General features: G+C 43.3%; 1 long non-coding RNA gene across 1 annotated transcript in view; it reads right to left on the reverse strand.

The window, feature by feature from the left end:
• LOC139041254 (uncharacterized) overlaps positions 1-22,269 on the reverse strand; it is a 160,352-nt gene extending 138,083 nt beyond the window's left edge. The window contains exon 1 of the long non-coding RNA XR_011496074.1: positions 22,206-22,269. This is a non-coding gene — a long non-coding RNA (uncharacterized lncRNA). The remainder of the gene's footprint in view (positions 1-22,205) is intronic.
• Positions 22,270-26,869: the final 4,600 nt, after the last annotated feature.

Genomic DNA, 26,869 nt, shown 5'->3' on the forward strand with positions numbered 1-26,869 from the left:
GTTAAGTGTTACACTCAAAAGGAGAAAGGCCATGTTGAGTGATACAAATGAAGTCAAAGGCACCAGGAGATGTGTACAAAACAAACTCAGAGGGGCCACGTGGAGTGTTACACATGAAGTCAGAGACAGCAAGGTTAGTGTTACACACTAAGTCAGAAACTCCACATGGTGTGTTACACACAAAGTCCGGAGGCCAGTAGGATTGTGACATGTAAAGTCAGAGACACCAGGCATAGTTTGACACAGAATCCAGACAGCCAAGGTGTAGTGTGCCACAAGAAGTCAGAGGCAACATGGGGAGTATGACTCATGAACTCAGGGACACAATGGGGAGTGTGAAACATGAAATCAGAAATGCCACTGAGAGCGTTACATGTGAAGTCAGAGACGACAAGGGTAGTATGATACACAAAGTCAGGGACGCCAGGCAGAGTGTGACTCATGAAGACGGATGCCAGAGGGAGTGTTACACACAAAATTTGAGATGCCAGTGGGTTCAAGGCACAAGTCATAAGCACAAGTGGTAGTGTTACATAGGATTTCAGAGACACCAGGTAGCATGTTACACATGAAGTCAAAGACACCAAGAGGAGTGTGACACACAAAGTCACAGATGCCAGTAGTACTGTGAAACACGAAGTCAGAAACACCAGGGGGAGTGTAACACATGAAGACAGTGAGGGAGTGTTATGCATGAGTCAAACACACCACAGGTGTATGTTACACACAATGTCAGAGACGCCAGGTGCAGTGTTATGCATAACATCAGAAAGTCGGAGACACGATGGGGACTGTTAAAGACGATGTCATAGACAATAGGTCATGTGTGACACTTGAAGTTAGAGATGCCATGGGGAATGCAACACATGAAGTCAGAGATGCCATTGGGATTGTCACACATTAAGTTGTAGATGACGTGGGAGTGTGACACTCGTGTTCAGAGAAACAATGGAAAGTGTGACACACGAAGTCATAGATGACGGGGATTTTTACACACAGATTCAGAGATACCAGTGGGAGAGTGACAGATGAAATCAGAGACAACAGGGGGAGTTTGACACATGAAGTCAGAGAATCCAGGGGGAGAGTTACACATGAATTCATATACAAAATGGTGAGTGTTACCCTCAATGTCAGAGACACCACAGGAATTGTGACACATAATGTCAGAGATTCCATGGTGATGCGTTACATATGAAGTCAGAGATGCCACGTTGGTTGTTCCAAATGAAGTCAGAGAAGTCAGGGGGAGTGTTACACACGAAGACAGAGATGCCACATGGAGTGTTACACATGAAGTCCTAGACAACGGGTGAAGGGTTACACACAGAACCAAAGGTGCCAGTGGGAGTGTTACACACGAAGTCAGAGAGGCCAAAGGGAGTGTTACACACAACATTATAGACATCAGGGGGATTGTGACAAAAGATCTCGGAGACATCAGGGGGATTGTAACAGAAAAAGTCACTGATGTCTGGGGGAATGTTGCACACGAAATCAAAGACTCCAAGGAGGTATGGTACAAATGAAATCAAAGAAGCCAGGGGGATTGTTATTCAAGATGTCAGAAAGACCTGGGGTAGTGTTATGCAGGAAGTCAGAGATGCCATGGGAACTGTGACACACAATGTCTTAGACACCAAAGGGGGTGTTACACATGGAGCCAGTGAATCCAGGGGAGTGTTAAGCATGAAATCAGTGTAGGAATGTGGAGTGTTACACACGACAACAGAGACTCTAGGGGGACTGAAAGGATGTCAGAGCCACCAGTGGGAGAGTTACACACGAGGTCATTGATACCTGTGAGAGTGTTACACACCAATTCAGAGCTGCCATGACGGTGTGTTACACATGAAGTCAGAGACACCAGAGGGAGTGTTACTCAGGAACTCAGAGACTCCAGGTGAGTGTGGCACACAAAGTCAGAAAGGACATTGGAAGTATGATACACGAATTCAGAGGCACCATGTAGGAGAGCTACACATCAAGTCAGAGACGCCACATTGGGTGTTACACAAGAATTCAGACATGGGAGTGGAGGTGTTACATGACATCAGAGATGCCAAGTGGAATGTGACAGAAGAAGTCAGAGACCCAGGGGGAGTGTTACAGAGCCATGGATGCCAGGCAAAGTGTGACACATGAAGTCAGAGAGGGCACGTGGAGTGTCACACACAACATCAGAGTCTCTAGGAAAACCGTGAAAAACAAAGTCAGAGATGTCAGGGGGGGTGTTACAGACGAATTCAGAGTTGCCATGTGGGAGTGTTACCCATGAAGTCAGGGACACCAGGGTGTGTGAGAGACAAAATCAGAGCTGCCACAAGCAGTGTGAGTGACACATGATTTCAGAGGCACCATGGTGAGGGTGACACTCTATTTCAGAGGCAAGAATTGGATTTTTACGCAGAAGTCAGATACGATGGGGGAGTGTGAAACAGGAAGTCACAGATGCCATGTAGAGTGTGACACACAAAGTCAAGACCAGAGGTGATGTGTAAAACATGATGTCAGAGACACAATGGGGATTGTCACAAGAAGTCAGTCACCAGGGGGAGTGCTGCACGTAAAGCCAGAGATGCAAGGGTGAGTGATACACTTGAAGTCAGAGACGCTGGGAGGAGTTTGACACACGAAATCAGAGATGCCATTGGGAGTGTTATACAAGAAGTCCAAAACACCATAGGGGAGTGTTACATTCAAAGTCAGAGAATCCACGGGACCTGTGAGATGAAGTCAGAGAAACCACATGGAGTGCTGAACAAGATGAAACAGACACCAGGGGGACTTTTACACCCGAACTCTGAGACTTCACAGAGAGTGTTACACATGAAGTCTGACATGTCCTTGGGTGTGTGACCCACGAAGTCAGAAATACCAGGGTAGTGTTACACACGAATTCAAAGGCATCATGGAGTATGTTACACATGAAGTCAGAGACGCCAATGGGAGTGTGACACATGAAGTCAGAGATGCTAGGGGAAGTGAGACACTGAAGTCAGAGATTCCAGGGGAAGTGTGACACACAAAGTCAGAACACTAGGGGAAATGTGACTCATGAACTCAGGGATACCACAGGGAGTGTTGCATGCAATGTTAAAGACGCTAGTTGGAATGTGACACAAGAAGAGAAAGACACCAGACATTCTAACACACGAGGTCAGAGGTACCATGGTTAGTGTTACACAGTAACTTGGAGTTGCCAGGGGGAGTGTGACACACCAAGTCATAGACGCCATTGGCTGTGTGTGACACGAATTCACAGATACCAAGTGGAGTGTTGCACAGGAAGTCAGAGACACCAGGGGTAGTGTGACACATGAAATCTGAGACCAGGGGGAGTGTAATGCATGGAATCAAAGACAAAAGAATGAGTGTTATGCACGAAGTCAGAGAAGCCACCAGGCGGGTGACACATGAAGTCAAAGATGACAGCTGGTGTCTGACACAGTGTCAGAGATGACATGGGGATTGCTATACATGAATTGAGAGACAAGAGGTCGTGGGTGACACACAAAGTCATCATAGACGCCATTGGGAGAGTTACACATGAATTCAGAGACACCAAAGTGAGTTGATACATGAAATCAGGGACATCAGGCAGAGTGTGATACATGAAGTCAGGGACACAAGGTGGAGTGTGACACACTAGGTCAGAGACACCACATGGAGTGTTACATACAATGTTAGATCTGCCAGGAGTGTGTTACAGACAAATTCATTGATGACAAAGGAGTGTCACACACGAACTCAGAGACAGCAGGTGGATTGTTAGAAATAATTCAGAGATAACAGGGAGAGTGTGACAAATGAAGTCAAAGATGACAGGTGGAGTGTAACACCTAAAGTCAGAGATGCAAGGGGGAGTGTTGCACACAATGTCAGTGATGCATGGGGTAGTGTCACACACGAGGTCAGAGACATGAGAGCGAGTGTGACACATGGAGTCAGAGATGACACGGGATGTGTTACACACAAAATCAGAGTCACCAAAGGTGAGTGTTAGGCAGGAATCAAAACACACATGGGGTGCCTGCCTGGTGGCACAGTGGTTGAGTGTGTACATTCCACCTTGGTGGCCCGGGGTTCACCAGTTTGGATCCTGGGTGCAGACTTGGCACCTCTTGGCAAGCCATGCTGTGTCAGGCATCCCACATATAAAGTAGAGGAAGATGGGCACGGATGTTAGCTCAAGGCCAGTCTTCCTTAACAAAAAGGGGAGGATTGGGAGCAGATGTAATCTCAGGGCTAATTATCCTCCAAAAAAAGTTTAATAAAATAAAACACACATGGGAGACTGCTACTCAGGCAGTCAAAGACACCAGGGAGAGTGTGACACATGAAGTCAGAAACAACATAGGGTGTGTGACACACGAACTAGGAGACATCTTGGGGGAGTGTTACATAAGAAGTCATAGACACCAGGGGAAGTGTTACACAAGAAGACAGCGATACCACCAGGAGTTTGACATACAACATCAGAGACACCATGGAGAGTGTAAACACAAAGACACTGATGCCAGGGTTCGTTTTAGGCTCAAATTCACAGACACCAGGGAGAGTGTTACTCAGGAATTCAGAGACACTATGTGCAGTGTTAGCAAAAAGGTCATAGAAGAAAGGGTGATTGTGACACCTGAAGTCAGTGACACCTTGGGGAGTTTTAAACGTGAAGTCAGACACTTGAGGGGGAGTGTGAACACAAAGTGAGGGATGCTTTGTGGAGTGTGAAACAGGAATTCAGCGACACCATGGGGAGTGTTACACATGAAGTCAGAGTTGAGAGGGGTAGTGTGACACACGAAGTCAGGATGCCATGGGGACTGTCACACACAAAGTCAAATAGGCCAGAGGGATGTGAACATGATGTCAGAGATGCAATGTGGAGTGTTACACACGAGCTCAGAGATGACAGTTGGATTGTTACACATGGAGTCAGAAACTCCATGTGGTGAGTTACACACAAAGTTGATGATGCAATGGGGAGTATGACACACAAAGTCAGACACTCAAGCTGCAGTCGTGTGTGATACTTGAAGTCAGTGATGCTACAGGGATTGATACTCATGAAGGCAGAGATGCCAGCGGGAATGTTTTAAACACGAAGTTATTGTCGGTGGAAGGAGAGTGAAGCATGAACTCAGAGACACCAGAGGGAATGTGACAAACAGAAAAGAGGCCAAGGGGTGTGCTACACACAAAATCAAAGACAACATGGTGAGTTGATACATGAAGTCAGGGAGGCCAGGTGGAGAGTGACATATAAATACAGTGGTGGCAAGGGGATTGTTATATGAAATCATGATGTCATAGGGTGAGTGACACACAAAGTCAGAGTCACAAGGTGTAATGTGATACATAAGGTCTGAGACAGCTCAGTGATTGTTATACACGAAGTTATGATTTCAGGAGAGTGTGACACATGATGTCCCAGATGCCAAAGGGAGTGTGACATGTGAAGTCAGAGATGCCAGGGGAATTGTGACACAGGAAGTTAGAGGCGCAAGAAGATGTGTTACACACAGAGTCAGAGATGCCCAAGGGTGTGTGACTCGTGAAGTTAGAGACACCTGTCAGATTGTCACACATTAAGTCAGAGACACAATGGTGAGCATTATAGTCAAAGTCAGAGACACCAGGGGTAGTGTGACACAGGAAATCAGAGACACCAGTGTGAGTGTTACCCAAGAAGTCTGAGACTTCACAGGGGAGTGTTAGACTCAAAGGGAAAGACAACAGAGGGAGCATTACACAGAAAGATACGCCAAGTGGTGTTTTGCACAAGAAGTCAGAGACTCCAGGGTTTATGGTACACATAGAGTCAGAAACGCCACATGGTGTGTTCCACAGAAATCCACGATGCCAGAGGCAGTGTGGCACATGATGTCAGAGACCCAAGTTGCAGTGTGACACACCAAGTCAGCAACAAGTGGAGTGTGAAACATGAACACAGAGACATAAGGGGAGGAGTGACACATGAAGTCAGGGATGCCACCAGTTATTTTACACAAGGAAGCAGAGATGAAGTGGGGAGTGGGATACACGAAGTCTGGGACGGCAGTTGGAGTGTGACACATGAAGACAGAGACACCAGGTGGATTGTGAAACAAGTGCAAGATGTAATGATGAGTGTTATACTCAAAATCAGAGATGCCAGGGGTAGTGTGACACAGGAAATCAGAGATGTCAGTATGAGTGTTACAAAAGAATTGTGAGACTCCACAGTGGATGTCAGAGATGCCAGGTGGAGTTTGACAGGTGAGATCCTTGATGCCAAAAGGATTGTGACACACCAAGTCAGAGATGCCATGAGGCTGTTCCACATGAATTCTGAGATGACATGTGGAGTGTGATATGCCTTCTCAAAGAAGATAGGCAGCATGTGACACGAAGACAGAGATGCCATGGGGTGTGTTACACACCAAATCTGAGACTGCAGGTGGAGTGTGAAACAAAGTCAGAAACAAAAGGTGTAATGTTACATAGGAAGTCAAAAACACCAGGGCATGTGTTACACATGAAGTTGGAGATGCCTGGGGATTGTTATACACCAAGTCAGAGATGCCAGAGGGAGTGGGAAATATGAAGTCAGAGACACCAGGGGAATTGTGACACACGAAGTCAGGGATGTCACAGTGAGTGTTACACAATAAGTCGGAGATGACAGGGGGAGTGTGACACACAAAGTCAGAGACACCAAGGGGAGCACAGCACACCAAGTCAGAGACAACTGGGGCAATGTGACACACGAAGTCAGACACTACTGGCCAAGTGTGATCTTCAAAGTCAGTGATGCTTGGGGAATGTTCCACACAAATTCAGAGATGCCAGAGGTAGTGTTATAAACGGAGTTAGAAATGTCAGTGGAAGTGTGACACAGGAAGTTATAGATGGCAGGGACACAGTGACACACAAAGTCGGAGAGGCCAAAGGGATTATGAAACAAAATCAGAAACGACAGATGGAGTGTTCAAGAAGTCAGAGATGCCAGGGTGAGTGTTACACATGAACTCAGCTACACTAGGGGGTTGTTACACACGAATTCTGAGATACCAAGTGGAGGGTGACACACGAGGCTAGAAACACCAGGGTTAGTGTTACACAGGAAGCCAGAGACAGCAGGGTGTGTGTGAAATATGAAGTCAGAGATGGCATGGGCTCTGTGACACACGAAATCAGAGCCACCATGGTGAGTCTTTCTGTTGAAGTCAGATACAACAGGGGAAGTGTTACTCATGAAATCAGAGATGCCACATGAACTGTTACGAATTCAGAACACAATGGAGAGTATGTCACACAAAATCCATGATGCCAGTGGGAGTGTGACACACGAAGTAAGAGATAATACGGTGAGTGATACACTCAAAGTCTCAGATGCCAGGGGGATTTTGACACACAAAATCAGAGCCTCCGGGGTGAGCATTACATCAGAAGTCTGAGACGCCACAAGGCAGTGTTAGACATGAAGGCAGAAATGCCACAAGGAGTGTCACACAGGAAGTCAGAGACACTAGGGGGAGTATACCACACAAAGTCAGAGATGTCACATGGAGTGTTACGCATGCTGTCACAGACGCCATGGGGAGTGTTACACAAGAAGTCAGAGAAGCCAGGGGAAGTGTTGTACACAGAGTCAGAGAACCAGATAGTGGGTGACTCATGAAATCAGAAAAGACGGGGATTGTGATGCACAAAGCCAGAGAGTTGAGGGGGAAATGTTACAAATGAAGTCAAGGACACCATGGGTTTAGTGACACGAATGCAGAGATGACATGGGCATTATGGCACGGATTTAGAGGGGGCCTGGGGGTGTTTTATGCATGGAAATAATGAGACCTTGGGGAGTGTTACTCACTAAGTTAGAGATGACAGGGGGAGTGTGAAACATGAAGTCAGAGCCTACAGGTGGAGTATTAAACCTGAAGTTAGAGACACCAGGGGAAGAGTTATATATAAAGATAGAGATAGCATTGGAAATCTTACACAGGAAGTTATAGATGACGGGGAAGTGTGATGCACATACTCAGAGACACAAAAGGGGCTTGTGACACACGAAGTCATAGACATCGTGGGGTGATTTACAAACGAAGTCATACAGGCCAGGCAAATGTGACACTCGAAGTCAGGGATGCCAGGAGGAGTCTTCCACATAAATTCCGAGACACCAGGTTGAGATTGATGCATGAAGTCACAGGCGCCATGGGGATTGTGACACACGAAGTCAGAGATGCCAGGTGGAGTTTCACACATGACATCAGAGATGCCAGGGTGATTGTTACACGTGAACACAAAGACACAATTTGCACTGTTACACACGCAGTCTGAGAGGCCAGGGGTGGTGACGCATGAAGGCAGAAACACCAGTGGTAGTGTTACACAGGAAGTCACATACATCAGGGAGTGCGTGACACACAAAATCAGAGATGCCAATGGGGAGTGTTATGCATAAAGTGAGAGACAACGGGGGAGTGTTATAGAAAATGTCTAAGATGGCAGTTGGAGTGTTACACATGAAGTTATAGATGGCAGGGAGAATGTGAGCACAAACTCAGAGACACGAGAGGAAGTGTGACACACAAACTCAGAGATGCTTGGTGGTTACACACACAGTCTGAGACACCAGTGGAAGTCTGACACAGCAAGTCAGAATCAGGAGGGGTAGTGTTACACAGGAAGTCAGAGACATCAGGGTATGTGTGACAGAAGAAGTCATATATCCCACATGAAGTGTGACACATGAAGTGTGACACATGAAGTCAGAGATGACAGGTGGATTGTCAGACACGAAGTCAGAGGCGAAATGTAGTGTGTTACACAAGAAATTACATATGCCAGGAGGAGTGTTGCACACGAAAACAGACTCTACGTGGAGTGTTACACATGAACTAAGAGAAACCACATGGAGTGTGACATGAAATCAGAGACACCATTGGTATTGTTACACAAGAAGTGATAGATGGCAGGGGAGTGTGATGCACCTACTCAGAGGAAAAAGGGGGAGTGTGAGACATGATGTCACAGATGCCAGGAGCAGTGTGACTCATGATGTCAAGACAACAAAGGGAGTAGGACAGAGGAAGTCATAGATGTCACTTGGAATTTTACTCATGACGTCAGAGATACAAAGGGGAGTGTTACACACGAACCCAGAGACACAAAGGGGATTGTTACACATGAGTCTGAGACACCAGGGAGTGTGTGGCACATGAAGTCAGAAACACCAGGAATAGTGTTACACGGGAAGTGAGAGAGAACAGGGAGTGTGTGACACATGCGTCAGAGATGTCACATGGAACTTTTATGAACAAAGTCAAAGACACCAGGGTGAGTGCTATAGAGGAAATCAGAGATGACAAGAGGAGTGTCATACTAGAAGTCAGAGACACCAGGAGGAGTGCTACACATGATGTCAGTGATGCCAGGTGGAGTGTTACAAAGTTAGAGACGACAGGGTGTTGTGACACAGAAAGTCAGAGACACCTCTGTCAATGTCACACACTTAGATATGCCACGGGGTGTGTGACATACAAATTCACAAATGACTATGTCACACTCCCCCTGACATCTCGGACTTTGTGTGTAACACTCCACCTTGTGTCTCTGCCTTTGGGTTTCACATACTCCTTCACATTTCAGTTTGTGTAACACTCCCCGTGACACGTCTGTTTTCATTTGTAAGACTCCACCTGGTGTCTATGACTTCCTGTGTAATACCACAGGTGTCATCTCTGACTGGTGTGTAACACTACCCTTGGGGTCCCTGACTCTATTTGTAACAAACCACATGACGTTTGTGCCTTCATGTCTAATGTTGCTGCTCGCATCTCAGACTTCGTGTGTAACACTCTCTGTGTAGTCTCAGAGACTGGTTGTAACATTCCCCAAGGTGTCTGTGACGTCATGTGTAGCACTCCATGTGGACTCTCTGACTTCATGTGTCCCTGCCCCTGGAGTCTTTGACTACATCTGTAACACACCATGTGATGTTTCTGCCTTCGAGTGTAATGCTTCCCTGTGGCATCTCAGTCTTCTTGTGTAAGAGTAACCCTGGTGGCTCTAATTCCATGTGTCACCTCCTGGCATCTCTGACTTTGTGTGTAACAAACACCATTGCATCTCTGGCTTCATGTGTAACACTACCCCTGGCAACTGACTTCTTGTATCATAATCTTCATGATGTCTTTGATTTTGTGTTTCACACTCCCTGTAGTCTTGACTTCATGTGTCACACTCCCTGTTTTGCTTCTGAGTTCATGTGTCACACTCTGCCTTGCATCTGTGACTTCATGTATCACACAATCTCTGTAGTTTCTAACTTTGTGTGTAACATAACCAGTGGGGTCTCTGACTTCATGTGTCACACTGCTGCTTGTGTCTCTGAGGTCATCCATCACACTCCCCCTTTTGTCTCTGACTTCATGTAGCACTCTGCAACTTGTGTCTCTGAATTCCTGTGTCAAACTCACCCTGGAGTCTTTTTTTTTTTGGAGTAAGATTAGCCCCGAGCCAACATCTGCTGGCAATCCTTCTCTTTTTGCTGAGGAAGACTGGCCCTGAGCTAACATCCATGCCCATCTTTCTCCACTTTACATGTGGGACGCCTACCACAGCATGGCTTGCCAAGTGGTGTCATGTCCGCACCTGGGATCAGAACGGGTGAACTCCAGGCTGCCAAAGTGGAACATGCAAAATTAACTGCTGCACCACCAAGCCAACCCCTCCATGGTATCTTTGACTTCGTGTGTCACACTCCCCCTGTTGTTGCAGACTTCTTGTGTAACACACCACATGGCATCTTTGACTCCATGTAACACTCCTTCTGGTGTCTCTGACTTCATGTATAACATTCCATGTGGTGTTTCTGACTACGTGTGTAACACTCCACGTGGCATTTCTCCCTTTGTGTGTTACACACACATGTCATCTTGGACTTAGTGTGTAACTCTCTGCATGGTGTCTCTGACTTTGTGCATAACACTCCCCTTGGTATCCTTGTTTTCATGCATAATACACCCCCATTGCGTCTCTGAATTCATGTGTTATACTCCCTCTGTCATCTCTGTATTCATGTGTCACAAAACCCCTGGTGTCTTTGAGGTCATATATAACACTCCTCCTCATGTCTCTGAGTTTGTGCATTGCACTCCCCCTGTGTTCTCCGATTTCTTATGTTACTCTCTACCTGTTGTCTATGACTCTGTGTAACACTTCCCATGGCATCTATCGCTTCATGCATAACACTCCCGCTGTAATCTCTGGCTTCAAGTGTAACACTTCCTAGTGGTGTCTCTGACTTTGTGTGTCAATCTCTCTGTGGTGTCTCTCACATTTTGTGTAACACTCCACCTGTGGTCCCTGACTTCTTATCTCTCACCCTTACATCTCTGTTTTTGTGTTTCACTCCCACTGTGTCATCTATGACTTCATGGGTAACACTGCACCTGGCATCTCTGCCTTCGTGTATAACACACCTCCATGTCATCTCTGAATTCATGAGTAATACTCTCCAGGGTGCTGAGTTTGTGTGTAACACTTCCTCTGGCATCAGTCACTTTGTGTGTAACACTCCACATGACATCTCTTACTTCCTGTTTCACAGTCCCCCATCATCTCTGACTTTGTGTGTAACACCCCAAATTGCCTCTTTGACTTCGTGTGTAACACTCCCCCAGGCATCTCTGAGTCTGTGTGTAACTCAACCCCTGGTTTCTCTTATGTGTGTAATAATCCACATGCTGTCTCTGACTTCATGTTTCACAGTCACCGTGGCATCTCTGATGTGATGTGTAACACTTTGTCTATTCTCTCTGAATTCGTGTCTAACACTCTCCCTGGTGTGTTTCACCTCATACATAATACTGTTGCATGGCGTCTCTCATTTTGTGAGTAACACACTCCTTGGTGTCATTTATTTCATGTGTCACACTCTACCTGTGGTCTCTGATTTCTTGTGTCCCAAAACATCTGTCATCTCCGATGTCGTTTGTCATTCTACCCCAGGTTTCTTTGACTGCATTTGTAACAATCCCCCTGGTGTCTCTGACTTCATGTGTCAGACTCCCACTGGTGTCTGTGACTTAGTGTGTCACAACCCCTGCATCATTGACTTCACGTATAACAACCCCATGTCATCTCTGAATTCTTGTCTCACACTCCACATGGCATCCCTGACTTTGTGTTTCACACTCCACCTGGCATCTCTGAATTCGTGTGTAAACACCCCATGGTGTCTCTGACTTCATGTATAACTCTCACAAAGACATCACTGACTTTGTGTGTAACACTCCCCTGGCATTCTCTGACTTCATCTGTCATAGTTCCCCTGGAGTCTCTCATTCTTTGTGACCTATCATGTGCCCTCTCTGGCTTCTTCTGTAACACTTCCCCTGGCATCTCTGGCTGCGTGTGTACCACTCCCCATAGTGTCTCTGACTTTCTGCTTCACAATCCCCCTAGTGTTATGAAGGAAGTCAGAGATGCCCTGGGGTTTGTGACAAAGTAGTCAGAGTCACCAGGAGCATGATACAAACAAAGTCATGGAGGTGTGTAATGTGAATTGTTACACACGAGGTCAGAGAGACAAGGAGGACTATAATACATGAAGTCAAAGATACGATTTGGAGTGTTAAACATAAAGTCAGTGATGCAAGGGGACTGTTACACATGAACTCAGGACACAAGTGGGATTTTTACACAGGAATTCTGAGATGCCAGGGGGAATGTGACACAGGAAGTCAGAAGCACCAGGTGTAGTGGTACACAGGGAGTCAGAGTCACAAGTATGTGTGACATTCAAAGTCAGAGATGCCACAGCAAGTGTGACACGAAGTTAGATACACTATGGGAAGCATGACACATGAAGTCAGAGCCATGAAAGACAGTGTGACACATGAACTCAAAGATACCAGGTGGAGTTTTAAATATGATGACAGAGATGACAAGTGGTGTGCTACACACGAACTCAGAGACAAAAGGGGTATTGTTACACACAAAGTCTGAGATGCCAGGGGGTGAGTTACATACGAAGTCAGAGATGCCAGGATGATTGTGATGGGTGAAGTCAGATACGCCATGGGGAGTGTCACACACGAAGTCAGAGATGCCAGCAGGTGTGTTACGAATAAAGTCAGAGACAAAATTTGGATTATTAGCCACTGTCAGAAATGAAGGCATAGTGTAACACACGAATTCAGACACACCAAGAGGGTGTGTTACACAAAGAGAGACACTAGATAGATTGTTACACACGAATTCATAAATGACAGGGGGATTGTGAATCAAGAAGTCAGAGACTTCAGAGGTAGCATTAAACATGAAGTCACAGATGCCACGAGGAGTGTTACACACATAATCATCAACACCGAATAGATTCTGAACACACAAAATCAGAAACAACAGGGGAATTGTGAATCATGAAGTCAGAGACAAATGGTGGAGGGTTACACTTGAAAGCAGAGATGTCGGAGGAGAGCTACAGAAGAAATCAGAGACTAGAGGGCGAGTGTTACACACAACGTCAGGGGCACTAAAAGAAGTGTGACATAGGAAGACAGTGATGCAACTGGGAAATGATGAACAAGAAATCAGAAACGACAGGGGGAGTGTTATCCACAAAGTCAGAGATCCCACGTGAAGTTTTACACAGAGTCAGATACTCCAGGTAGAATGTGACACAGAAAGTCAGAGTACAGGGTCATTGTGATGCATAAAGTCAGAGACGTCAAGTGGAGTGTTTATACATGAAGTCAAAGACATCAGGGGGTTACTGACACACGAAGTCAGAGACAACAGGTGTAGTGTGACATACCAGGTCAGAGACACAGCAGGGACTGTGACACACAAAGTCAGAGACGACAGGTGGATTGTGACAAACAAATTCAGAGGTGACAGGGTGAGTGTTACACACTAAGTAAGAGATGCCACAGAGCATGTTACAAATGAAGTCAGAGACACCAGGGGGAGTATTACACATGAATTCAAAGACACCATGTGCAGTGTTATGCATGAAGTCAAAGACACCAGGGGAGTGTAACAAGCAAGTCAGAGACAACAGTGCAAGTGTGACACATGAAGTCAGACATGTCACAGGTGACTGTTAAATACAAAGTCAACAGACAACAGGGAGAGTTTTACTCATGAAGAGAGAGATGCCATGGAGGAGTGCTACCCATGAACTGAAAGATAACAAAGGGAGTGTTACACATGAAGTCACACAAGACAGTGAGAGTGTGACACACGTCAGAGATACCATAGGGGAGTATTACACACGAAGTCAGTCACATCATGGTATGTATGGCACATGAAGTCATAGACAACAGGTAGAGTTTGACACACGAAATCAGATATGTCAATCAGAGTGTTACACACAAAGTAGAGACAACAGGGGGAGAGCTGCACAAGAAGTCAGAGAGGCCACTGGGGAGTGTTAGGCATGAAGTCAAAGACACCAAGGGAAATGTTATGCAGGATGTCACAGACGCCATGGGGACTGTGAAAAACCATCTCAGAGATGAAAGGTTGAATGCAACACATGAAGTCAGAGACACCACTGGTAGTGTTACACATGATGTCAGAGGTGTCAGGGGGTGTGTGACACATGAACTCAGAGATACCACGTGTAGTGTTACACACAAAGTGAGAGATACTGTGGGAGTGTTACACATGAAGCAGGGCAAACCAGGGGTTGTTTTACACACGAAGTCAGAGAGGCTATGTGGAGTGTTACAGGTGATGTCATAGATGACAGGAGGACTGTGACACAGAAATTGAGAGATGCCAGTGAGAGTGTTACCCACAAAGTCCATGAAGTCATGGGTAGTGTGACACATGAACTAAGAGACACCAAGTGGGGTGTTACACATGAAGTCCAAAATGCCATGAGGGAGGGTTAACATGAAGGCAGAAATGGCATGTGGAGTTTACACATGAAGTCAGGGACGACAGGGGCAGTTTTACACACAAAGTCAGAGATGCCGGGGGACTGTTACACACAAAGACAGTGTGGAGAGAGTGAAGTCACGGACACCAATGGTAGTGTTACAGACCAAGTCCAAGATGACAGGTGGAGTCTTGTGCATGATGTCAGAGGAGCCAGGTTGAGTGTTACACGTGAAGTAAGAGACCCACAGGGAAGTGCTATCCACAATGACATAGACGACAGGGGGAGTGTTACACGAATTCAGAGAGACCATGCTTACAGTTACACAAGAAGTCAGATATGACAGGTGGAGTGTTACACACAACTTCAGAGACATCACAGGGAGTGTGACACACGAAGTCAGAGATGACATAGGGAGTGTTATGCATGAAGTCACAGACACCATGGGGAGTGTTACACACAGAGTCAAAGATGCCAGGTGGAGTGTGACACTCAAAATCAGAGATGAGAGGGTGATTGTCAGACATGATTCAGAGATGCCATGAGGTGTGTGACACACAAAGTCAGATAGACCACTGAGAGAGTGATGCAAGAATTCAGAGATGCTAAGGGAGTGTGACACATTAAATCAGAGATGCCAGGGCAAGTGTGACTCACAATCTCAGAGACAACGGGGGAGTGTCACACATAAAGTCAGAGATGCCGGGGGAGTGCTACACATGAAGTTAGAGACAGCAGGGGGAGTGTTACACACATTTAGTGTTACACGGGAAGTACAAGACAAAAGCAGATTGAGACATAGGAAATCAGAGACTCCAAGGGGTGTGTTACACATGACATCAGAGTCACCATGTGAAGTGTGAGATGAGATGACAGAGACACAAGGGGAATGTGACATACAAAGTCAGAGACCACAGGTGAAATCTGAATTGTGAAGTCAGAATCACCAGGAATAGTGTTAAACAGGAATTCTGAGACACCAGGGAGCGTGTGATTCATGAAGTTAGAGATGCCACATGTAGTGTTACTCATGATGTCACAGATGCCAAGGGAGTGTTACACACAAAGTCAGAGACACCATTGGGAGTGTTACGTGTGTCGACGAAAATAATCCATAACCAATCTATAAATGAAAATTTGGGTGAGTTTATTCTGAGCTTAAATCTGAGGATTATAACCCGGGGCCTTTCTTCCTGAAGGAAGAAAGGGCACCAAAGAAGTGGGGTGCACAGACTGGTTATATACCCCCAGGGAGGATGTTTCACATAGGATTGAAATGTCCCTTTTACAATAGTCGTGAGACTGCTCTGTCAGCACAGCAATTGCTGGAAGCAGCAGGTAGGTCTTCTGCCTCAGTGAACGCCACAGGGTGGCAGTCTGTTGTCTCCAGCTGAGTGGTGACAGGTGAGCTGGGTGGTCAAAGGTGAGTGCAGCAATCAGTTCCTAGCCTAAGGAAAAATGCTTATCCTTAAGGAAATGCTAATGTGCGGGGAAGTTACATCTTTATCTCAAGGGCCTTTGTTCTGGCCATAAGAAATGTCTAAGTGGATATACAATGCGTGCTCAACAGCCACGGTCAGGTCCTTTTGGAAAAAACAAAGTCAGGCCGAATTAGGTTTATACCAAATGACTTCCTCATATACTCCAATATATCCTATTGCTTGCCATTTTTATTTGTCATTTTCCCCTTTTGATCTCTAATCTTTCGATAGAAAGCATTGATGATCAAAACATTGTCCCTCAGCGCCAGGGTGGCTGCTGCCTGCCCTGGGTCCATCATGTCCCTCGGTGCTAGACTTTTATTTCATTTATTTGCCTAGTCGTCCACATTGGGGGAAATAGTGGACAAGCATAGAGTTATATGTATATTAACAGAGGAAGCATTTCATATGTCATGTAATTTCCAATTAATTTTAGATTGTTGCGCAAACATTGTATATGTGCTTTTTACGACACTTCACATTTACATTGTATATGATTATAGGAAAAGCACAGTAACGATAATAACTCAGAATTTTTAAAAGGATTAGTCTGAAGTGAATTCTTAGTCATAGTCCCTTTCAGAAAAGGAAATTTGTCCAGGGTTATAAGACAGATTGACCATCTCAAGCCATAGAGCAATCACTACTCTAGTTTGTATGCTACTCTTACAACACTGAGTAAAGAAAACAATTAGTTTTAATATTATGACCAGTACAAGGATTCCAAATAATGGAAATAAGAATTCCAATCCGGATTGAAAAAGGGAACTGATACTGAAAAGGGAGCCAACGAAACAAACCAAACTAGGTGCAGGATCGCATAAGGCATCCACCTGCTTCTTCATGTGCTTTAGCAGAAAGGACACATTGGAAGATTCATGACCTATCAAAGCACAGCATCCAGTCTGAATGATTGTATATGTACCTCCTTGGGATGCAGTAATAATGTCTAAAGCCATTCTGTTTTGAAGGACAGCCCTTCTCATTAAACACATTTCAGTATTTGAATAAGGTTATTCCTGCTTGACTATCATTAAGGGCTTCTTGAGTAAATTTAGTCAGAGCTTCCAAATGTAATAATGGCATCTTTTAGCCCCAAAGAAGAAGCAAATATAGTTGAAAATATAGCCATACCAGTGGAACACTGAACAAGCCCATTTGGCCTTAAAGAGAGGAAGACTGACACCAGGTTTTAACTCAGCCTGACTCCTTCCCTGCTTTTAAAGGAAACTCAGGGTGAAGTGTTTTAGCCATCCAGGCAGTAGCCAAGGCCAAAGATTTGTTCCACATAACCACTGAGTTCCATTAGGAGTCACTTGATAAATTCCTGGCCTTCAAGACAAGTCTATTCCAAATTAATCACTTTAAGTATGATAGCATTTCAAACAAATTATAAAATAGGTATACAGTTTAAGCATAACAAATGTTTAAATGAGGAGATATAAGGTTGGGAATACAGGCCTGGTCTGGAGTCTTGGGACAGCTGTCTACAAAAGATGTCGTCTTCTTCTCCTCCTGGTTTGGTCCTTTTCAACAGGGCTGCAAAGAGTCTTATTTGATGTCTCTTTCAATAAATAAATTCTTCAGGTTACAGTCCATGATCCTTAAGTTCTGGGACTTCTCTGTGAAAGAATCAGCTACAAATCTTTCATTTCTTTTAAGCACCACAATAAGACCATGAAAACAATGTAATACATCCCTTAAGCAAAGCTGGTTCATATATTTCTTCATTTAATTGCGTAGGCTGTTATATTATTTAAAAAGGAGACAGCCGATGTTTACAAAAAGTATAGATCTAAGATCAAAGAGCACTAGCATAAGAGCTTTTGGCAACGAGTAAATGCTTCTGAAAGCTTGTCAATTAAGTTCTAGTTGTGCCATTAGTTTTACCAGTCCTGAGGATTGAGGATGGTAAGCGCAGTGGAAATGCTGCAATATTGGCCAAACATTACAAACAGATTTGAGTTCCCCAGTCACTATGTAACTCAGTAGGAATTCCCCAAAGAGGAATTATCCTCTCTAATAGTAATTTACCTACTGTTAAAGCCATTGCTCTTCTGCAAGGAAAGGCCTCAAAACAATGTGAGAACATGCAGATCATTACAAGACATATTTATCCTTGAGATGGTGGCATTTGGACAATGTCCAATTGTCATACCTCAAAGGGTACCTTAGGAAGGGAAAGTGGCCTTGTGACCCAAGGAGTGGGTTTCTTATTGGGCCCGAGCCACATCTGCGAGGGGGTGTCAAAAATTCCCCCTTTTGACTCTCATATCTGCTTATCTTGTTCTGTGGCAATTTCTGGAGCCGGTAGAAGGAAATCTTTTACTGAGTTAGCAGAGTTAACAGAAAGTAGCAGGCATTCTTGAGGCTGGACAGCACATCCAGTTTGATAACATCCTCACTTATCATTTAAGTAAGACTCATTTGTAAACCAAATTAAACAATAGATTGTGGTCCTGGTCTTCTCTCTCTTGTGATGTTGGAAGCAAGGTAACAAGGTTAATGGTTAGAGCAAATTATAAATTAGTTCCTGCGTCCAGGGGGCAGGTAATCAAGAAGACTTCTAGATGTCAGAGTCAAAGCATCTTTTGCAGCTTGAAAGGTCTCTGATGATGTCATCGGGCATTCAGGTATCTTTTTGAGTGGCTTACAGCTTACACAGCAACAGATAGGAATCTCTCTTAGGTTTCTATTAAGTCATTCAGCTTCAGTTTGCAAGGTTTCAGGAAAAAGAGCAGGTTCAATTCTCAATGATTCCAAACGAAAATGAAGGAGAAAATTGAAAACATTCATTTGGAGATTTGTAACCAAATATTTCAGCAGAATTGAGGGTCCGGTTCAGTTCACAGGTAGAAAAAAAAAGCCTCAAAGACAATTAACAGAACTAGGATCCAACATCCACAAATATGTATTTTAGTTTCTCACTGAAGCATAATTCTTCTCTCTAAAATCATCCTCATTTTTACCAAAGATAGCCAAATTAAGACTAATTGGTTTGCAAAATAAGTTTAGTTTCAAGAAACTTGGCCTGGTTATTTACATAAGTGCAGCAAGAATAGCAGTTGATCATATAGGCTCTTAAATCTGCTTTGCTGGAATTTTTTTATGAGGAATCTCAGATTGAACTTTAAAGACCTCTCGAGGCCAGAAAAGCCAAGCCAAGGACTTGCCGTCAGATTTTGCCTTCAGTACCTACAGATTTGGGTGGATTCTTCTCTTCTTGAGGTCCCCCAAAATATTCCGAGGTTCCTCACACCTGCCAGATAAACAAGCTTCCTTACTTACCGGGTAAGATTGCTGGAATCTCTCTGTAAAGCAAGGTACCAGGCCCATATTTCCAAGTGGCTTTATTTCCAGAAAGTCAACCTTATTCCTCAAACACAGTATTGCTATATCCGAGTCTGTATGTTTCTCTCAAATATGACATTCCAGTCAAAGTTTTGGCAAGATAACCAATGTGTCCTGTTATAAGGAGAACACATTCTTATCGAACTTATGCAAATAACTGTATTGCCATGAAATAACCATACTCACAAAGAGTTTCCAAATTCTGGAGGGATCAGGTAGGGAGAAAAAGATAAATGTTTCAGTTTTGCTCACAAAGGTATAATTTCACCAAATTGCTATAAGTCATAGCACAAGAGAAAAGAGAAAACGATTTCCTTAAATATGAGAAAACAAAACAACACATCAAAACTCAACAATATTTCAAACAGAAGTCATAAAAAGTCATAGTCATCCTCATCAGTTCACACAGTCCTGTATAATTGATTACTGAGCTTAATCTCCTGTTAGCAGATTTATGAGGTTATCAGTTTCTCCATTAGATTTCTGTAGTTTCTTACCCAGTTCAGTTCTGTGATCTGAAAGTTTATCAGAAACCTGTAATCCAGAGTAAGTGTCAGAGTCTTTTCCATGAATGTCTCTGAAGATGAGACATATTTGCAAATGTAAAAAGCATCAGAGTAAAACAACTGACTGTAAACAACAAAAGACTTAAAAATGACAATTGACAGAGAAACTTATTATTTCTGATATACACCACCTTAAAATAATATTTAGAATTACGGCTTATAGCCAGGACAGATCAGAATTTTAGGAATGTTATATAGTTTTCAAAACACTTATATCAGTAACATTTACTCATATAATACCACTTAAGAAAGATTATCATCGCTCATCTGACAATGCTTCCAATGACATTTGACAGACAAATTAAGCCTAATTAGTTTAGAATCTTCCACCTTATAGGATGAGAGAGCAAATTTTTTCTGTGAAGTCTCAGGGGCCCTCTGACAATCCTCAGAGAAACTCTCTTCCTTCATTCAGGTCGAAGGAAAACCTTTATTTAGGACTTGAATATTTTTTTTGAGAGAAAAGCTTGTCAAAAATATCAAAAGGTTTTTAAAACACTTATTTAAACAATGCTCACTGTGAAACAATGCTTAGGTATCAACAGCAGAAAGAACACCTTAATAGAGAAACCTCTGTCTTTTTGCATGTAGGAAACATAAACATAGATACAACAAAACATAGATCTTTTGTAAACTTACTCAGAAGGAAAAACCTTTTATAATCTCATTATCAAGAGCAGACTAAGAGTTTAAGAAAATTATCCCTTCAAGAGAGAGAGCCAAATTCTAATTTTTGTACCAGTTTACTTTTTTCATATTAAAACGCATTTACTTAATTAGATTCATTTCAATCTTAACCAACTTGACCAGGTACAAAACTCTTTTCAGAATTTCTTTCACAAACCTATAACTTTCTTTTTGCCTTCAGAATTTGTCCCATGCTTTCTTTCTTCCCTTCTAGTACAGTAGGACAAATTTATCTTTCTTAACCAATGTGGGGACCTGGAAATGGCCACCACAAGATATGTCTCTTTGGCATCAGGATTATTTGAGGCTGATTGCTTTTGATAAAGTGGGACAAGGAAGGAGGCTCTGAGGAATGGAACTTGCCCTTTGTTAGCACACATTTACATTTGTAAGGCAAATCTCTATCTGTAAAAGTTGCCTGCCTCTCTGTACCAGGAAGAAGAAAGGAGATGACCTTCTCTGTAAAAACTCTTAATCAATACCAAAGGCAAGGACTTAAAATCTGCATTTTATTGTGCTTCTCTGGTAACTGATTTCCTCCTGTAACTGACTTCCCTCCCCCTCCCAACGTTGGCATTTCTTTAAGGATTAAGCATCTTTCCTTAGGCTAGGAACTGATTGGTGAGCTCACCTGTGACCACCCAGCTCCGGACAATAGACTTGACTCCTGCTACGCCCACCGAGATAGCAGACCATTACCTGCTGTGTCCATCAAGCACTGTTGCGACAGGGCAATCTTGTGACTATTGTGGGAGGGACATTTCAATCACATGTGAAACACCCTGTTTGGGGGTATATAACCACTATGTGCACCCCACTTCTTTGGTGCCCTTTCTTCCTTTGGGAAGAAAGGCCCCAGGCCATGGTTCTTCATAAAGCTTTAATTTTCTCTTGCTATTCTGTCTCATGTGAATTTAATTCGTTCTCCGGCCAGACGAACCCACATTTGGGAAGAGGAAATCTCTTCCTCCCCTACAGTTTTGGTGTAGTCGGCAGGATGAAATTTCACTGGCTGGACACTGCTTGCTCCTGGACTGCTGCGGCTGAGAGATCCTGGACTCCTGACGAGAGCCGGCAAGAGGTAAGAGTTATTACCATGTCAGTCTCCTGGATCTCTGCCTGCAGGCTCCAATGGAAGCAAGAGTGGTGAGTTTTTTTTCTCTTCTAAATTTAGATTAGCAGGAGAAAATGTTGGTGAGGCTAGCTTCTCGGATTCAACGACTCTAGGATTTGAGTACTCACTGGTTGTAGATCCTTTTCCTCCCAGAGATAGACTTTTCCTTGTCTCTGTCTTTTTGTTTGTCATAAGACACAGGTGTCTCTATAAGCCTATTGTCTGGGCTTTTTGTCTTGTTCTATGTCTTCAGAGCTTGGCTTTGTGACCTTTCTGATCTCCGCCATTGGAGGATGCATGTACTGGCACGCATCTTGGCGACCAGTCAAGTAGACTGGGGTTCTGTGAAAATTTAGATGTCTTGAAGCTCGGCTCTCTTTGTCCGCCTGTGTTAGCTCTCTGGGGAGTTTGTCATAAGAGGTCCCAATTGCATAAGGGGCCTTTGTCATCTCAACCTTTGTTGCTTGCCTTTACTTTCTTAGGCTATTTTTTGGAGTGAATTTTCTGGATCTCTTTTGGGGACGCCTCTTTGTCCTTGGTTAAGCTTTGTTTGAGTTCCTGTTAAGATCCTACTTGTCAATTTGGCCAGACGATGGATCATTTAAATTCGGAAAACTTCTAAATTGGGGAAAAAATTGTGAGAGCTCTCATGATAATTTTTATTGGTATCTATGAAAAAAAGCTAAATTAAAAAGGAAACACAAGAAAATGGCAACTAGGTTTAAACCCTGATTCGGGTTATAATTGAATTGGTGAAATATAAAGGTCTAAGTGTTGATAAGATTATAAAGGTTGGAATTCTTGAGCTGATTTTCTTTTTATGAAGAGGTTATATCAACTTTGCCTGAGTATGTTTTAAAACCTCTTTCTGGGAATGCTTCCTTATGCAATATTATTAGACTAAGACCTGTTAAGTCCTGGCCATGGGTCCTGTTGCCATGCTGCAGCTCTTCACTGCCCATAGGCCCTGTCCCCATGCTATTTGAATAGAGGAGTGCTACTTCCAGACCTTGAGTCCAGGAAGTCTTTCTTTTGACTCCTTGGCTTGCTGAGCCCGGTTGCTTCACCGGCTTTTGAGCTCAAATTCTAGTTTTCCTTGTGCCTTTCTCTTTTTCAAGGATGGATCTAAATTAACTGCTCCATTGGGAACCTTCTCAAACAGCTGTATGAATCCACGTTTGCTGCCCATGGCTACTCTATGGGGCAAATTGTGGCATTCAGCCTGAAGAGAATCAGTACCTTAAGCCTGAGGGTGATGGAAAATGAATTAATCCATTCCTTCCTGACTCTACCTCTAATAGACAAATTTTACATGGGCATGGGTCGGCAACTTAAGTCATTTGGACAGCCGCCAATCTCCAAGACTCTTATGGAACGTTTCTTTTCCTAAGGCTGGATTGGGGTCCCTTCCTCTGGCACCTGACCACTCTCTGAACTGCGTGAAAGTCCCAATCGGGACTCCAGTTCAAGGCAAGTACCAAACTCTAACCTTTGGTTGAGCATGGGTACCCCTTCTTGGGAGAACGGCTCCAGGATGCAATTGGGTAGAACGTCCCCCAGACCAGCGGAAAAATTCTTCACTGTTCTTTCTCTGTTCTTTTATCTTTGGGACAATTCACCTGCCACTTATGACTGCCAGGCATAATAGGGAAGGTGTGCAAGGGATGTAATGCAGAGGGACGCCCCTATCGCCCCCTGCTATAGGAACCCCACAGGCAGAATGGATAGGATACTGCCCTAGGTTTAGGAGATTTTGAAGGTAATGGACCCTTTTCTTTCCTCTCTCTTAAAGTGACAGTGACCATTTTGGGGCTCCTTTTAAGCTTTGCAATTGAGAAACCAAGAAATCTTTAAAGTGTCAAAGGCTCCACTCCTGGGAGTCCCAACTCTGGTTTCCGGGCCTGACCACCCCGGCAACCACGTGCCTTCTCTTGGCGATTGACTCCTTAAGCATTTTAGGTGGTCTACTGAATCAGTTATGACAACAGGAGACCTGTGATTTATTCTGTGAACTGTCCTGATGGTGTTGTGTGCCCCAGTACGGGAACTGCTGTGTGACCTCTATCTTGATAACCCTTGGGGAAAAGGCCATGAGGGTGAGGCCTGATCTCTTTTCCTTTGTTTGTCACCTCCTCTCTTGTCACCAAGTGGAGGTTAAGTTCAGGGTGGACCTAACCAGAACCTGGACCTTCTGTACTTAACTCTCAGCCCCAGACACAGGGAGTCCCAGCCCCTAGCCAGCTCCAGGCCTTTGTCTCCTGCTTCCCTGCCTGGCTCACCTGTACTGGCTCAGGGACTAAGTGCCCTGGGCTAAGTGGGACTTGACTAGATCTTATAACTATGTTGATGCCTGCAGTCAGGTGCCTTTGCATCCTTTCTCTGGCTGCTGTCAGTCAGACACCAGCTTTACTACCATGGGGCCTGCCTCAAGCAGCCCCAGAGACTCACCCCTTGGGTGCATTTTAACTAGTTGGAAACGCTTTCAATTGGATGGGTTATGCCCCAGAAACTCCAGCTTGGAGAAAACATGAGGAGTTTCTCTGTGCCTTTGTGATGTAGTTGGACAGGTAGGTCGATCTAGAATGTCATTAAGTTAAACCCAGTAACTTCCAACTGTCCTTGGAAAGTCCTTGCAAGACTGGACATACAGCTCTAGAGGCAGTTCAGATTCCACCCAGTTCCTTTATCTCAAAAAGGATTATCATCTCCCCCCGCCCCAGGAACTACTATCTAGCCCATCACTAATTACTAAGACTGAAAAAAAAAAGAGGGGAAAGGTCATAAGCTTGCCCTTGCCGAGAAAAAAAAAACTAGCATCTTGAGTGTATTCTCCACAAATATTAGTAAAAAGGCTCAGAACAAAATTCAGATTCACAACTGGGGAGCTTTATATTATTGTACCAGATTCATGGAGTGATTTTTAAAACAATAGCTGTGGAACCACTGTGTCTGTGTGTGTCTATATGTGTGTGATATTTTTAGCCCTGGGTGATATGGCCAAAACTAAGAGCTCTGTTTAATTGGCTTAAAGTAAGCGCTTACATAAATTCTAAATGTAGTAGAAATTAATCCAATGTCTTTCAAGTTAATGTGATATGGATTAATCTTTGGTTAATGAAAGTTTAAGTTTGTTGGTTTGATTAAAATGTTGGGATATGTCCTCCAGAGTTAGCACTGTATATGATGCAAATATGCAGCCTGGGTTTACTAGATTAAAATAAATAAATAAATAAAAGCTTATGTTATCCCTGTTACAAATTTGTCAGCATGATAGCTTTGAATGACAGCAAGTTTTTTCTAATGTCTCAAAGATTTTGTGGGTAATCTAAAGATCATTATTGGGAACAAATGATTTAGATATAAATGAAATAAGAGTTTATAGATAAATTTTTAGCAATAATTATAGTTTATGGTATGTATATTTAAAATGATTTCCAAAATATTTTTGCTAACTGGAAACTTTGAAATTTTGCTAGGTTAATTTAAATGACAAAATTCGTTGAGTAACTACATCATTTCCAAATAAGATATTAGACATTAATTATTAAATGTAAGTTTGTCTACTTTTGGCTTCTTATTGCAAGGAGGCTAAAAGCGTTTGGGTCTATTGGAAAGTATGCCTCGTGTTTTATTGTAAAGTGGCATGTTTCTGGAAATTATGAAAAGTGTTTAGAATGTTCATATAAAAGACAGTTCATAATTGCTTAGTTTTTAGTTTTCACTAGGGTCTGTAAGGGTTAAAAGTTCTGATTAGCATGTAATTTAAGCTACTGGAAATTAATAAGGAAAATGTTTCTGTATTCAAGGAAAGTAAAATGTATGTTTTCAGTAAAGAGGGTATAAAGAATGGAAATATTTTGTTTGATGGGTTAAGAAAGATAAATTTGTCCTAAAGTACTAGAAAGGAAGAAAGAAAGCATGGGACAAATTCTGAATGTAAAAAGAAAGTTATAGAAGGTTTGTGAAAGAAATTCTGAAAAGAATTTTGTACCTGGTCAAGTTGGTTGCGATTGCAATGAATCTAATTAGGTAAATTGATTTTAATATGAAAAAGTAAACTGGTACAAAAATTAGAATTTGGCTTTCTCTCTCAAAAGGATAATTTTCTTGAACTATTGGCCTGCTCTAAGTCTTCTGAAAAGACAGAATCTGGTTTGTTAAAATAATTTCTTAGGTTCAGAAAAAGACAGAGGTCTCTCTATTAAGGTTTTTTGCTGTTGTCACTTTGGTTAACTATAATGAAGCATTGTTTCAGTGACCCTTGTTTTACAATGACAAAATCAGCAACCTCTTGATCTTGTTTACTTTAAGTAAGTGTTTTAAAACCTTTTGATATTTTTGACAAGTTTCTCCCTCAAAAATATTCAGGTCCTGAATAAAGGCTCTCTTTTGACCTGGATGAAGGAAGAGGATTTCTCTGGGGATTTTCAGAGGGCCACTGGGACTTCACAGAGAAATTTGATCTCTTCCTATAAGGTGGAAGATTCTAAACTAATTAGGCTTATTTAGTCTGTTAACCTACATTGGAAGCATTGTCAGATAAAGTGATGATAATCTTTCTTAGGTGGTATTATGTGGGTAAATGTTATTGATATAAGTGTTTTGAAAATTATATAACATTCCTAAATTCTGATCTGTCCTCGCTATCAGCCATAATTCTAATTATTATTTTAAGGTGTTGTATATCACAGAAATAATAAGTTTCTCTGTCAATTGTCATTTTTGAGTCTTTTGTTGTTTACAGTCAGTTGTTTTACTCTGATGCTTTTTGCTTTTGCAAATATGTCTCATC

The sequence above is a fragment of the Equus asinus genome, chromosome 1, assembly GCF_041296235.1.
Source record: "Equus asinus isolate D_3611 breed Donkey chromosome 1, EquAss-T2T_v2, whole genome shotgun sequence".
NCBI classification, from domain to species: domain Eukaryota; kingdom Metazoa; phylum Chordata; class Mammalia; order Perissodactyla; family Equidae; genus Equus; species Equus asinus.